Source organism: Gymnogyps californianus, chromosome 1 (genome assembly GCF_018139145.2).
Source record: "Gymnogyps californianus isolate 813 chromosome 1, ASM1813914v2, whole genome shotgun sequence".
Taxonomy (NCBI): Eukaryota; Metazoa; Chordata; class Aves; order Accipitriformes; family Cathartidae; genus Gymnogyps; species Gymnogyps californianus.
In genome coordinates, this window is record NC_059471.1 from 10,773,979 (window position 1) to 10,787,741 (window position 13,763).

The 13,763-nt window shown below is 43.3% G+C and overlaps 1 protein-coding gene across 3 annotated transcripts in view; it reads left to right on the forward strand.

Moving 5' to 3' along the window:
* Positions 1-13,763, forward strand: part of FAT3 (FAT atypical cadherin 3) — a 322,500-nt gene that overhangs the window by 162,134 nt on the left and 146,603 nt on the right. The gene's annotated exons all lie outside the window — the stretch shown is intronic.

Below are 13,763 nucleotides of genomic sequence, written 5' to 3' on the forward strand. Positions count from 1 at the left end.
ATATAATTTATTACTTCTTTGTCTTGCTAAACTCTTTGAGTGACGTTCAGACTTCAAGAGAGCCAATTATATTGCTTCTCATAATAGACATATCTGTTCGCAGAGCCTTTTAGTAGTACTTAGGATTTCTTGACTGCATTTGTCTTTTATCCGTGAAGCTTACTTTCAATGTCACTTCCACTGTGCTGCTGGAGATAATCTCTGGCATCAGACTTTTCCCTTCACTCCCGTACCGTGCTCCCTCTACCTTGATTTTCTCGCAGAATTTGCCAGCAGCTGAGGGGTGTCAGCCGTGGCTGTAGCTGCGGGAGCTGAAGCCTGGTGCAGTTATAAGAACAGTCGGGACCGCGAAGGCGGCTCGCACCGTTGCAGCTCCCCTTGCTATAGCCCTTGTTAAAACCCCGGTTCACCTGCCCCATCGCTTACACCAGTTGTCATCAGTTGGCTGACTTCAGGCTGTCTGACTTCATGTCTTCCTCTCTCATCAGCTGCTTGATAGCTTGCTGATCTGTTTTGTTTGCAGTGTGATAGGTTTGAGCATACTGTATTATTTATAAATGTTTGGTAATTTTCTGTGTCAGTGATGCATTCTTTGGGGCTGCTTCAGTCTTTCAAAAACAGGCTTGACACAACGTCTCTTTGTCTCGGCGTTAGAGCATTCCCAACCGGTTACTCTATGTACTTGCTCCTGCTTGCTGCAGTTTTAAAAATGTTCTTGAGGGCTTGTGCTGAATGATTAATTAAAATTTCATTAGGATGCTTGGTCTAATTCTCATCCAAGTTACAATAGCATGAATGGGAGGTGGCCAGAGAGGAGTCAGTGGAGTTAAGCTAGTATAAAATGGGAAAATGAGGGCTGTTGTCTTCGGTTACATTGTCATATAGTTAATCTTACTGAAGAGTTTCCCTACAAAACTTAACAATTTGGAAATAACTTTTTTTGTCCAATGACCTTTCCATTGGTTTTGTTACTAAATTTACTGTATTTATATTTAATGCCCCAGAATCCAATCTGGAGATATGCTGACCCACCTACAGCTTTTCTCAAACTTGTATCTCATGTTTTGGACCTGAATCAATAAAGATTACCTGCAGTGTATTCTGCATTATGTGAGGATTAATATATCTTCAGAGAGAGGAAGAGAGTAGTGTCTCCTAACCCCTAGTTCTATCCCCTTTGGAAAGATGAGTTGACCTTTTCAGAGCTCAGTGGCTCCGGCACAGAGCTGCCCTTACAGGGTTGCAAAAGGATTTGCCTTAGGGAAGACCTGCAGAGCAGCTATAACTCAGCCAGTTATCTGCACCAGTATGCCTTTTTGCTTCTCTCCACCTTTTCCCTACTGTCCAGGCAGATGCAAATATAATTACAGCTTCGAATAGAGATCCCCAAAGTAGCTTTCAGTGAGTTACTGATTGCTAGCTATGTTGTCTAGCCATGACAGATCCTCACTTTCATAGATGCAAGCATAAATTACTTTAAGTCCTCCTGAAAAATCAAAGAAACTTGGCCCATGTGGCTACAGGTCCCCCACTTTTTTACATCCTTATGTGTGTGTGTGAGGAAGAAAATATTCTGTGCAAAGACTGAAAAACAAGATGTGTAGATACAGAAGCTCAGAGTGAAATTTGTGTAAATCCTTCCTTCTGGTCCATTGTGTATGTCGTATTGCACTGAATAACTGCCTTGGTGTCTTAAAAGTGTTGGTAGTTAATAGTGTTTTCTTACATGCTTTTCCAGTCCTCAGTGTAAACTGTGTCTTAGCCACAGATATTGAAAGTTGTCTTCCCAGGGCTGGGGACAGACTTTTGGTAACTCCTCTTGATAGTCCAGTCTTTAGTAGAAAAAGAGATTGATGGGACACAAAGATATTGTTCACTAAAACCTGATACTGTCAAAATGAGACATTCACTTCCTAATTTTGCTGTTAGCAGTATACATGTGAAGATAGATTAATAGTATGGGGATTTTTCATGACCGTTGTAATTTTTGTCTGTTAAAGGGATAGCTTAGTATCTTGAGAGGAAGAAGTAGATTTCTGTAATTCTGCCCTTTTTGAGGGCAGAATAAATTGAGTTATTCCTCAGCTTAACTAAACAAGCAAAGAGTGCATTAGGAATAAGGAGAACAAAAGATGCCCAAGAATTATCTCATAAGACCAGATGGGTAAGCAGAAGTGTAGATCTCGGATAAACTTATGCTGAGAAAATATCATCTCGTTTGCAAACAGGCACTGAACAGGGTGCCTGTGATACTACTCAGAAAAGATGTGCTTGATCCCCAAATTTAAATGATGGCTTCTAGTTGACAGCAGCTTTGATTACTCCTTGGAGCTACCCAAGCGAAGGAGAAGCTGATGCAGTTGTCAGCCTGATCACTGACTAACTTGACCCATCATGTTCTGACAAGTGTATCAGGTACAGATGCTTGTAAAATTTTCTTAATACGAGAGTCAGATGGGTCTATCTGATCCATCAGCTGCCTCATGTGTGGAGAGGCCACCATCACCATTGCTTCTCCTTGCCTTCCTCCCATCCTTGTTCAGCAGAGTAGCCTAATATATTCCCTGCAAGACCTATAAAGGTTGTAGCCTCAGAGCTCTGTTATTGCGTTCGTTATATGTATGTGTATATGGATGTGTTCATATTTTACTTGTTTGGATTCCCATCCTTTTCTACCCGAAGAGGAGCAATAGTTATAGCTGTTCTGCCCCACTCTGCCCCATTTTATGTGCCTCCCAGGTTGTCTAAAGAGCAGCAGCAGCCAGACTTTCATATTGCCTCAATGTCTGTAAAGATCACTCAGGAGCCTTCAGCTTTTTTATCTCCTCATCCTCTGGCAGCTGTGGATTTCTTTCCATTTTCCCATTGCCTGCAGAGGTGGACACTCTTCCCTGGACCTCTCACAGCTGGAGTCACAAGCACTGGGTGTGAAGAAGTGGCTCTAGCAGTAAGCCTGCTCTTCTGTAGTAGATGGCAGTCAGGTGTAGATAGTCCTTCCCTATGAGCCAGAGATCTGCAGCCAGAGACGTCACCATGTGGTTGCAAAGCATCAGACAAAAACCACAAACTTACATTCAGCGATTAATGGGAGGGACACTGTATCTGGTAAAATCTGTACCTGACCTCACCATGAAAAGAGGAATTTAGCAGATAGGACTGACTCCTAAGAGTTGTGCCCATGTGCCAGATTTAAACACACAAGTATTATCTATCCTTATTTTAAAGTCATTAGTTAAATTCAGACTGATTATGAAAATAGTTCATTATGGAATAGTTACTTCAGTTTAGGGACACCTGAAATGAAACAATGAACAGGGATCTGATTTCAGAAGGTGCTGTTCTTCAGTCTTCTAAAAACCAGACTTCTTTAAGGTACCTCCATTTGTAGCACCCCAAGTTATTACATCTGAAAATTAAAAGTAGGTATTGAAATAAAGCTTTGTCCCGTATGCCTAAAAGCATAAGAACTCAAATCATCCTGCTGAGCCGTAACTTCAATTACCTACAATTCCTTCAGGTGCAGATTTGTTGGCTTGGCAAGCTGGCTCAGAGGGAGACATTGCCAGCATGCTGATGCACTGCTGCCATTCAAGGCTGTGGTCTTTTCTAGTTTCTAGCAATAATTTCACCTAGATGTTTGTGTAGACCTTGCATGGATGTGGAAGAGAATGGAGCCCTGTGCAGCTCAGCAGATGCAAGCCCTGGTTACTGGTGATCACTCCTCTTGGCCTTTGGCTCTGATTTGTGAAGGTAGAAACCTCATCAGCACATCAAGTCTTACTCCTATGCTAAGAAACATAATGAGATTTGACAAAACGGGTGCGGGTGACTGATCGTTTATCCCTTTGCCAAGTAGCTAGTGAGCTGATATAACAGAGCCAAAACTCAAAGTCTGGCTCACCCAAGTCCAGTATACTGTTCACTGTCTTCTTTCTCAGCTGTTTTGAGGAGAAGAATTATTATTTGTCTCTTATGGGTCCAGCATCTACCCAACCTTTGCTCATTTCAGTAAAATAGGTCTTCAATATTAGGATGGTCATGCGTGAAACTGTTCTCTTAAGTTCCAGTTTAAAAAATGGTGATGGCTAAAACGCCGCTTTCAAATCAAGTATTGACCATTTGTATAAGCAAGAAATAAATGTTCCAGAAATATATTTCTCAGTTGTTGCTGGAAGTGACACAGATTTTGTCCAGTTCCCTAAGTCACGTCTGTAAATGAATCTTACCTTCGGTCGTTTGGAGAGGATAGGAAATATATGGTCATATTTTATTTCCATTTAATATAGCACATATCCTTTGGAAAGACGCCATCCCATGCTACATGCCCGGCACTCCACGTGCATGCACAGATGCAGGCACTGTGCAGTGAGGTACAGTAACCAAACTCCTAAGCTACAGTTGTTGTAGGAGGGGAAATTTGGGCTATTGATTTCATCGGCACAGAGAGGAGGTCAGCTGTTAACTGTTTCAACTTACTCGTAAATTGTTTTATTATCCTGTAGTCTTTGTAATACTTGAACAATCATCATTGCTGCAAATTGATGGTATTCCTGTATCCTGGGTTTAGAACAGAAACAGGAGAAGCAGAGGAGAGGATTTGCTGAGAAGTTGGTAGGAAGGAAGTAACTTGGAGTTGTTCTTCTTGAAATATTTCCTGTCTTTCACAGATTTTTTATGGGCTCCAGGAGAGATTTGAATGAGGTGTTAGGTTGAAACTGAACTGAGAGGCTGTTCCGTATGTAGAGGAAGATGGTATAAAGGAATGAACTGTTTGACAGCTGGACTTTGACTTGTGATGGATATTTTTTACAGGAGAGTGTGAATGCCCCCCTCCTTTGCCGACTGCTCAAAATATGGGGCCAGGCATGCAGGGGGTCACTGCTCACTTCTCCGTCCCTGTGCTGGGAGCAGGTGGATGGGGACCGTGTGGGCGGCTTCTCCTCCTGCCTCCGGACTCTCCAGGCAGCCAGGGCAGAGGGACCTGTGCCAGGCTGTGTTACTGGCACGGGTCCATGGTGGGTGACTGCCTCTGGGACATGACAGGGGAGCGTGGGGGTAAGTGGGGCTCAGGAGTACGTGTCTGAGCCACGGTGCCTCCTGGAGCTCCTCTCCTTGGGGTGCAGGTTGTGTTCAAGTCCTTACTCAGGGCTTGGCTTACATGCACTATCCAGCCTATAAAAAGCAATTAAAACATGGCAAGTAATTCCCCCTGGCAACCCTTGCAGGCTTGCAGAAAGAACTCTGCAAATAAATTACTGCTCTTCGACATCAGCTTGCATCCACCTCATAAACCCATTCCTGAGCTTGGCATGGGGAAAGAAATAAAATAGCATTCAACCAAAGACTAGAGTTTTGGTTGGTTTTTTTTTTACTCTGAAAGTTCAGTTATTTTTACCTAACAAACAACATTATTATCCTTATAACTCTCTCTATGTTGGCACTGGGGCTCTGCGTCGCCGGTGTCTGACAGCTTGCTAATAATGCAGCGTGGTACGAGCACGTCCTGTGCCAGCAGCGATTACTGCGAGCAGGCGGCAGCGTGATGACAGCCTTGAGAAGCGGCAAGCACAATCTGAGAGGTGACATCGGAGGGAATTTCCCAATTATTTCTGCTTCGTTATGCTTAGGGTGACGGGAAGGTCACATGGTGAGCGTGATCCTGCCCGAAAGGTGCAGGTCACCTTTTTGAGACTTCTCAAAATAGTCCCTTTATAATTAGGGGATGTGATTTAATTTTATTATAATTTTAAAAAGATAATAAACTATTGACAGCTGAGGTTGCAGATGAATTTAGCCATAATCACAATCACAGATGCTTGTGTTTTCACACAAGTAACTGTACTCATTAAGTCTTCCTGTATAAACAGTTAAAACTTGGGACTAAATTGCCAAAAGAAATCAAGACTTCTGAATACCAGTGCACTGCTGCCCAGGGACTTACCAAATATATCTGAATGGGCAAGGGGAGAGAGGGGAGAAGAGCAAGGAGCGATGAGGACAGCTTTTTGTGGTGGTGCTGCTGGCCATGAAGGATGGGATTAATCTTGTTTAATGTCACCGTTTCAGAGTTAGGCATCTGTGCTAAGCCAGACATGCAGACTTGTCTGTAGGCAGTGGAGAGGGAGCGGCGGTCCAGACTGCCAAGCAGCCTCTCCTGTGCCTCTTACAGCAGAAATCTGGATTACAGGCTTAGACAGGATACCCAGATTTACTTAGCCGAAACTAGACAAGATGACTTTCATCCTATGTGGTGTTTGGCATCATATCAGTTGAAATATTAATCCTATTCCTGTGACAGCATGGTGCTGCCGTGGTGTAGCTCTCATAAATTACCAAAAAGGTGGGGTTTTTTCCCTGTTAGAAGATGTTTTAATATAGAGCTATCAAACAACTTTATTTAAGTCTGTATATTCTGGTGGTATCATTCCTGTGGAAGGGGCAGTGTGGAGCAAGAACGGACACACAGTATCTCCTGTGGCTGATGCATCTCACAGAACCCTGTCCGAAGCCAACCCTTTGCCTCTTCCCTTAGGGTAGCAGGGCAGGGAAAAAGTGAGCAGTTCCTGCTCAGGAGCTGGTGTCGTTGGTGGCGATGTATTGAGAAGGGCAGGAAAATAGATATATCTGCTTGCAGCCCAGAGCACCCACTCATTCAAGGGCTTGTTGGGGTCTAACTCAGCTCCTTAGTCCTTCCAAATTGAACATATTGCACAGTCAGGGGATGACAGTACTACAGCAACCGAATATGTATCAGCCAAGAAACCCTTTCTGCAAGGAGGATTTTCAGTTGGTGACATGCCACAAAGTTATATATCACTGTATAAAGCACAGGAGAGCCTGAGTCTTTTTTTTTTTTTTCCCCGATTAAAAAATGCCATATACCAGTTTGAATTCTTTTGGGTGAAAAATCAAAATTTAAAATACTTCTTTGGTCTTTTGAGAATAGCAGTCCCGATGCCTTTTCTACAGCTCCCAGTCCTCTGGGCTGGGCAACCTGCTCAGACAGCTTCCTCTGAGCAGCAGTTTTTGTTCCGTTGGGATTCTGGGATACGAGGGCTGTGGGAACTTGGACTGCATCAAGGTACGAAGAGAGACTATTAGACAGCACAGTGGGATCCTCAAATCCAAGCTCCTAATTGTAGAGAAAAAATACAGAAATTAAAAACACTGTAATGAAGAGTTGTGGGTTTTTTCAGAAAAACCCACAACTGTTGGAAAGCTGAGATTCAGTGAGAAAAGCACTTCATTTGATGCCCAATTTTGTCAAAAACACTTGGGAGGGAGGCTATCACTGGTGCTGAGCAGTGTAGGAAGGTGTTAATTAACACAGCTTGATGTCAGGTAGGGTCTCGAAAACAGGCCATATAAGATGAAAATGAAATTAAGGTCACTGAAAGTAGGAACCTAAATTGTTCTTCAATGATTTGTCCCCATCATCATGTTGCAGGAACATGCAGGCAAAGTAACATTTTTTCTCCCTCAAACTGGGAGAAAAGCACTCCAGACGTGGGCATGAAGTGCTAAATGAGAAGCCCTGGGATACCTGAGGCATCCGCAGGACCTGCAGGAGAGCCATGTCTCTCCAGTGCAACGGCTGGGGACCAGAAGTACCCAAAGCCCTAGATGCTTATGTGTAGGCAACTGAGTTGAACATGTACCGATGAGCTCCCTATGTCACATGCAGACACCTAAATTTAGGTGTCTTAGTCTCAAGATGAGTCTCGTCTGATGTTTCACATTTAAAGCATTACTGATTTTTCAATTACAGATCTGCTTCCTGTAAAAACAATTTGTATTTGTGTTCCCCTCTTCATCCCTAAGGAAAAAACACAACTCCAAATGGAAATCTTGCACATTTCTGGAAGCCTGTTCAATATATGTGTCAGTTTTGTTAAGCATTTTCCATGTTTATGGTGTATATATTTTAAACATGACATGCCCTTTGTTTATCCTAATGCTGCATGACCCACTCAGACATTTGGGAAAATAGAAGATGGTTGGAAATGAGGAGTCCGTGTGTCTAGTTGATGTCTGTGCTGTTGCAGTATTTGTAGACAGCGCTTTGGTCTTTCCTTGCTCATGCATATCTATGTGTTTGACCTTGAGCAAGTCACTAAGCCCCTCTGTGCCTCAATTCCCTGACTGTCCAACGGCAGCATTCCTGCCTGTCTGCATTGGCAGCCCATTTTTTTATTAAACCTCTTTTTTTTCTGGACAAGGAATTTCTTGTAGTTTCCCATGAGATTGTTCTAGTATTAATCAGGGAAAAGAGATAAAGAGACCAGGAGTACGAAGCTAAGCAAAATGTGTATCCATTATCGCATTGATGGGTTCAGCAGCCTCTTGGCAAATCTAGTCTCAGCGGAAAGCACAATCTGGTTTTCTGTGGTTTGGAGTTAAGTTTAACCACCCGTGGAGCGTGCTTATGGGAGAGAAGGGTTGTTTTCTGGGGTTGTTTTTTCTCCCTTTGTCAAGTTATGTACCGTGCAGGGTGTAATTTCTCCCGGGACGAGTTGACAAATACTCCGTCCAAAGTAATCTTGATGTATATCCAAACCTCTCTCCAAGTGAGGCCAAGCACTTTGGCAGGTCCCTTTTGCAGCGAGGTGCTCGAGAGCGGACAGCCGAGGCCCTGCTGAACGGGCCAGCACAGGGCGAGGGCTGATCAATGATGCAAGCACAGCCCCGTGAAGCAATGCTTGAGCAAACAGGGTTATGTCAGCCCTAGCAACAGATGGCGAAGCCCCTTCTCCCGCGCTCCGCGGGCTGCTGGAGCGCTCGGAGCTGGTGAATAAAGAACAATAAGGGTAGCACAGGGTTAACCACCACTTTTATCGGCGTTTTTGTGCTGGCTTAGCTCTTTCACAGCAAAATGTCAGTGGCTGAATTGATTGGTTTTTTTGTTTTGCTGTCCAGACGCAAGAGAAAAGTGGCCACAAGCAACTTTTAGCTCTTGGGGCCTCCTGCTAAAAGGGGCATAATAAACATCCTTCCTGCAAATGTGGCAAAAGCAATTGAAGGTGGAGCTGTTTTATAGAGGTTTCTGATGCTGTTGCAAATTGTTATGGGTCAGTTGCTATTTCTAACATAAACCTCAGCTGCTCAGGGTGGCTGGAAATGCCTGTGTTAATTACCATTAGGCTGAGGTCTTGTCTGTAGACACAAGTTGTATTGCTTTAACTACACTGATATCATTAAAGCGGTACAAATACCCAGAAGTGAATGCAGTTACAGCGGTATAAATGAGCTTGTTTATCTCATCATCTATGCTAGTATAAAGCACCTTTATACCCATATAATTGCACTCGCTGAGGGTTGTGCCAGTGTAAATGTTTTGGTACAAAAATCAATAACTGGCATAGTTGGAGGCAGGAGGCTGTCTGGGGTCCAGCAGGCTGGGAGTGCAGCGCTGCAGCAGCTTCCAGACTGAATGCTCAGCTATTTTTGTTTTTAATCTATCATTCTTGTCTTGACCTAGAAATAAAAATTGAATGGAAAGTTGAATTTATCTCAGCAGCAGAAATAGGGGTCACAGGTGCTATCTCCCCCCTTGAACTCCAATGGCCAGAGGAGGAGGGAACCATCTGAGCTGCGGGACAGGAGAGGTCCCTCCTTGCACATAGAAACGGAAAGGGGCCAGCCGGCAGAGGATTCCGGAGAAATATCAACAATGAGAAAGAGAGCAATGTAGCCTAAAATAAGAAATTCAGAGCTGCTTCACAGCTTTCTGGGGCTGCTCTAATTTATGCCATAAGGCCACACTGACAGCCCCAAATCCAGGAGGACCTGCAGTTAGAGACAGTCCCACTCTGCCTCCCTCATCTGCCTGCTGGGTTGTATATCTTAGGACGCAGAGGGTGGGACTCCCCTTATCAAACTGTAGTCAGCTGCACCTGAGCTAGTTTTGTAGACTGCCTTTATAGTGACTGGAGAGAGACAGTCACCCCTAAACCGCATTTTATCTCCTCTTAGCTTGGATATCTAAAATAAACCATATAAATCATGCTTAAGAAGTGCCTGCTTCTCTCCTTTGACTGTACAAGGGTGTTTGTCAGCCAGGTAGGATGCAGGTGAGTACAGTGAGTCTTACCTGTACTGGTTAACCAGGGTCCTATTCTGGTCCGTGGCACCTAAGCTAACCCTTGGCTTTGAGAGGGGTTTCGGTGGTGTGGCTGGGGGAATAGTTACAGACTCTTGGAAAAATCCATGTACTAAAAATGCATTTAATCTTACTTCTTTGTCTTCCTTCCTGTGACTGACAAAGCAAAATTATTTTCGGGCATCGGGTGTCTTAGTGAACTTTTAATGAACTGTTGCTCATTTCACTTTTTAATGAACTATTGTTCATTATTTTGTTACTTTGCGCTGTTGCTGCCTTCATTCATTTCTGCCTGCTCGTACAAGCATTGCCTCTGGAAGAGAAATGGCTGCTGTAGCTCTCTGTGCGTCCCTGGTTTTGTACCACCATCACAACTCTGCGCAGTAGCTACCAGGATTGTCCAGGTGCTCCAGCAGTGCGCTCAACTCGGTGTGTCACTGTTACCAGATATCATGGCCTTTTTGAAAATTGTGTTTTGTTGTTCATATGATTAGATCTGTGCCTATCCTGGTTCTGACAGAGCCCAGTCCCAGCTGCCAAGCATTCTCCAGTCTCTGCTCCCAGTTCCTGCATGTCTCCATGATACCCCAACACATTGGCTCCAAGCTCAGTGCAGTGTGCTTGGGGTAGATTTGGGCTTTAAAGAAGCTGACAGTGATTTCCTCCATCTTAAAATGTTTTAAATACCTAATCCATTTACCTTTTAGCTGTGGGTTGTTTTAATTTCACCAAGCACATCCCAGGTACCTACAGCAGGTATAACCTGATCTTTTTGGATCCTACAGAACCAGTTTCTAGACCTAGGACAGTGCTATTGCTGTAAAAACAATACTGCTAGTAAAATGAATAATTTGGGTGAGTGAGAATGCCTAATTGATTCATCAAGGGTTATACAGCACAAACACTTAAAAGCATCGTCACAGGACCCTGCTGCGAAATGCCACTCAGCCTCCTGCCACATGAAGCCCAAGGAGCAAACGCTCTGCATGTTTTAAGGAGGTACTGAGTCTTAGCCTTAAAAACCCAGAAACTCGCATTTTTTCCTTGCCCAGAGACTTCTGTCGTGTATTTGTACATTATTTTTGCCATTATTTACCCTTTTTTTATCCCAAGAAGGAGTCTCAAAATTGCTCATGTTCTTAAAACACAAACCTGAGAGACTGAAAATAAGAGTTTTAAATGTGCTTCTGCTGTAGTTTGCACCAGTCTTCAACATGTAGTTTTACTTTTATGGCTAAGATTCCCTATCTGTAAAATGGGAGAAATCTGTTTAACCCGTGGAGGAGTTAATCTCATACCTCACACAGGCTTTTGGTGCTGAATTCATTGACATTTATGAAGTACAATGTAGTCTTTGTATGCTAGATGTTGTTAAAGAACATGATGTTGAGGTTCTTAGATTTTCCTGGATTTTTTTTTTAATTGTTTTTAAGTGCCTGTTGAAAACTATAAAGTCACTGAGGAATGAAGTTTTATTTCTAACTTGATAAAACATATCAAAAACTATGGAAAACGTAAGTAACTTAGTGTTGTTTTGAGTCCTGTGTCTAAGGCAGTTTTATTCCCTTTAGTACTGAATAAAAAAATTGTAACGGATCTGTAAATCAACCCTTTGATGCAGTAAAACTGCCAGAAACCAAAACTACTCTGGCTCAAATGATAGACACTTATTCTGGCTGACAACTTATACTTTTAATTGGAAGCTACAGCTTTTGAAATGAATTGGACAGGGTGAAATCATCACAGTCTTAGATGTAGACAATGACAGAAGCCAGTATGTTCAGTTCTCTTCATTGAGGCTTGTAACACACAGAGAAAGCTGCTGATCTTACTGGATTGCGATTGAAGATATTTGCCCTTCACTGAATAATAAGCTTGGAATCATATTTTGCTGGACTAGGTTCTTTGTACAAATGAAACTTAAATCAGAAGGAAGTTAAATCTCATTTCTTGCTCTCCGATCAAAACCTTCATGCATGAGCACCTCGTAGAGAGGAACATTAGGCTCACATTTCTGTAATCTTATTTGTTATTCAAGATTTGCTCCTGATAGCTTAAACTACTGAAAAAAAAACCCCACCCATACAGCCTTAAAAATGGAAAATTGATTCATTTTCACCACTCTGCAAAGCCTTTCATTATAAAGAGGGAGCAAAGCAAGTAGAAAAGAACTGCATGCATCCAAAGTCACCACATCTTTCCACTTGTTCCCAGGGCTCGGACAACAATGCCACTATGAAAATAGCTCTGAGGAGGAAGAGCATGCTGGGTAATGAGATGCAAATGAGCACACCAAGCATCCCACTCTGCTTCAGAGCCTTTGTATCCAGTAGTGCAATAACAACCAGCTTTTGAGTCATGATAGGTTAGCACGGAATAGGTTTCACAATGGGTGTGTGTATTATCCTCATGGTTCTCCTCAGCTTGTGGTCAGCCGTATAGTTAAATGTGGCATCCATTTTATCGAGAAGTCGCCTAGATTAAAACTAGCTGAAATAAGAGTGTCACAGTTAAGTGTAACAAAACTCAGTGTGAGACCTTGTGAAGGGAGAAGGGCATTTTATTTTATTTAACTTGCTCTGTAAGCTGGTTTTACCTACTCACACTCTCATACCCTACACACCAAGGCATGTGTATGCAAGTGCTGTGGCCAAGATGACTCATGTGGGAAACTGAAGTCCTCACTGTGTCTCTTGGGTTCTTCTTGACTGACAAGTAGCCGAGTTTTGGACAGGTCTTTTAAAACACTTAGGAATTAACAGTTATCTTTGCATCACAGTCTTGCTTACTTTCGTCGCTGCAAATCATTGCTTGCTTTCTTCATCTCCTCGTCTTGGATATCTTTAGGGCTATCATCTGTCTTTCTCTTAGGATGATAGTATATCTGATGTGCTATAACCTTGTTGCCCTCCTCCTGTTACCAGACCACAGGTCTTCTGCTGACAAGTCGACAATGCTGGGACCTTATCAGGGCCCTCTGCCCAGATGTAAACAGCACATTCCCCAGAGTTCACCTGTTTGACTGCTGTCAGTCATCTCCTTGGTTTATCAACATAAACCATTCTTTTAAACCTGACTGTTGTTTCTTTTGGTGCTTTCACACACGTTTCCATTCCTATTTCATCCATATCCATCTTAATATTTCTGATAGGGATCTGTACAAGAGGGAGGTAGCTAAGGAGGATTGATTTACTCAATTGGAAGGACTAAGGAAGGAGTAGAGGAGTAGCTTCAATTGCTCCTTGGGCTCACAGTTCCGCCATGCAGGTCTGGGAGGACCTCAGACCCCTATTTGTGTGACCAGGAGAGAAGCACAGGTGAGGCCTGGATCAAGTCACACGCTTCCCTCTTTCATCTAGGTGAACATCATTATCTGGGGCCTTCAGAGGGTGAAGAAGTGATATATGAGGACTTGTGCACTAACCAAGAGTCGAAAGAAGAAGGTAGAAAGTATAAAGGAGAAGAAGTGTATAAGCAGTGATGGAGCAAAACAGCAGGGCTCCGCTTCAGGCAGGAGAAAGTAAAAAGCAAGTGGTGGTTGTCCCTACAGCTGCAGTGCTTCCAGCAGCAGCTTGTCGCAGCCTCTGGATGTATCTTCTGTTCCAAAAACAGTCCTTGTAGTAGCACCACTCCATCCTCATTCGTGGCCCTTGCTCCTCTGTCA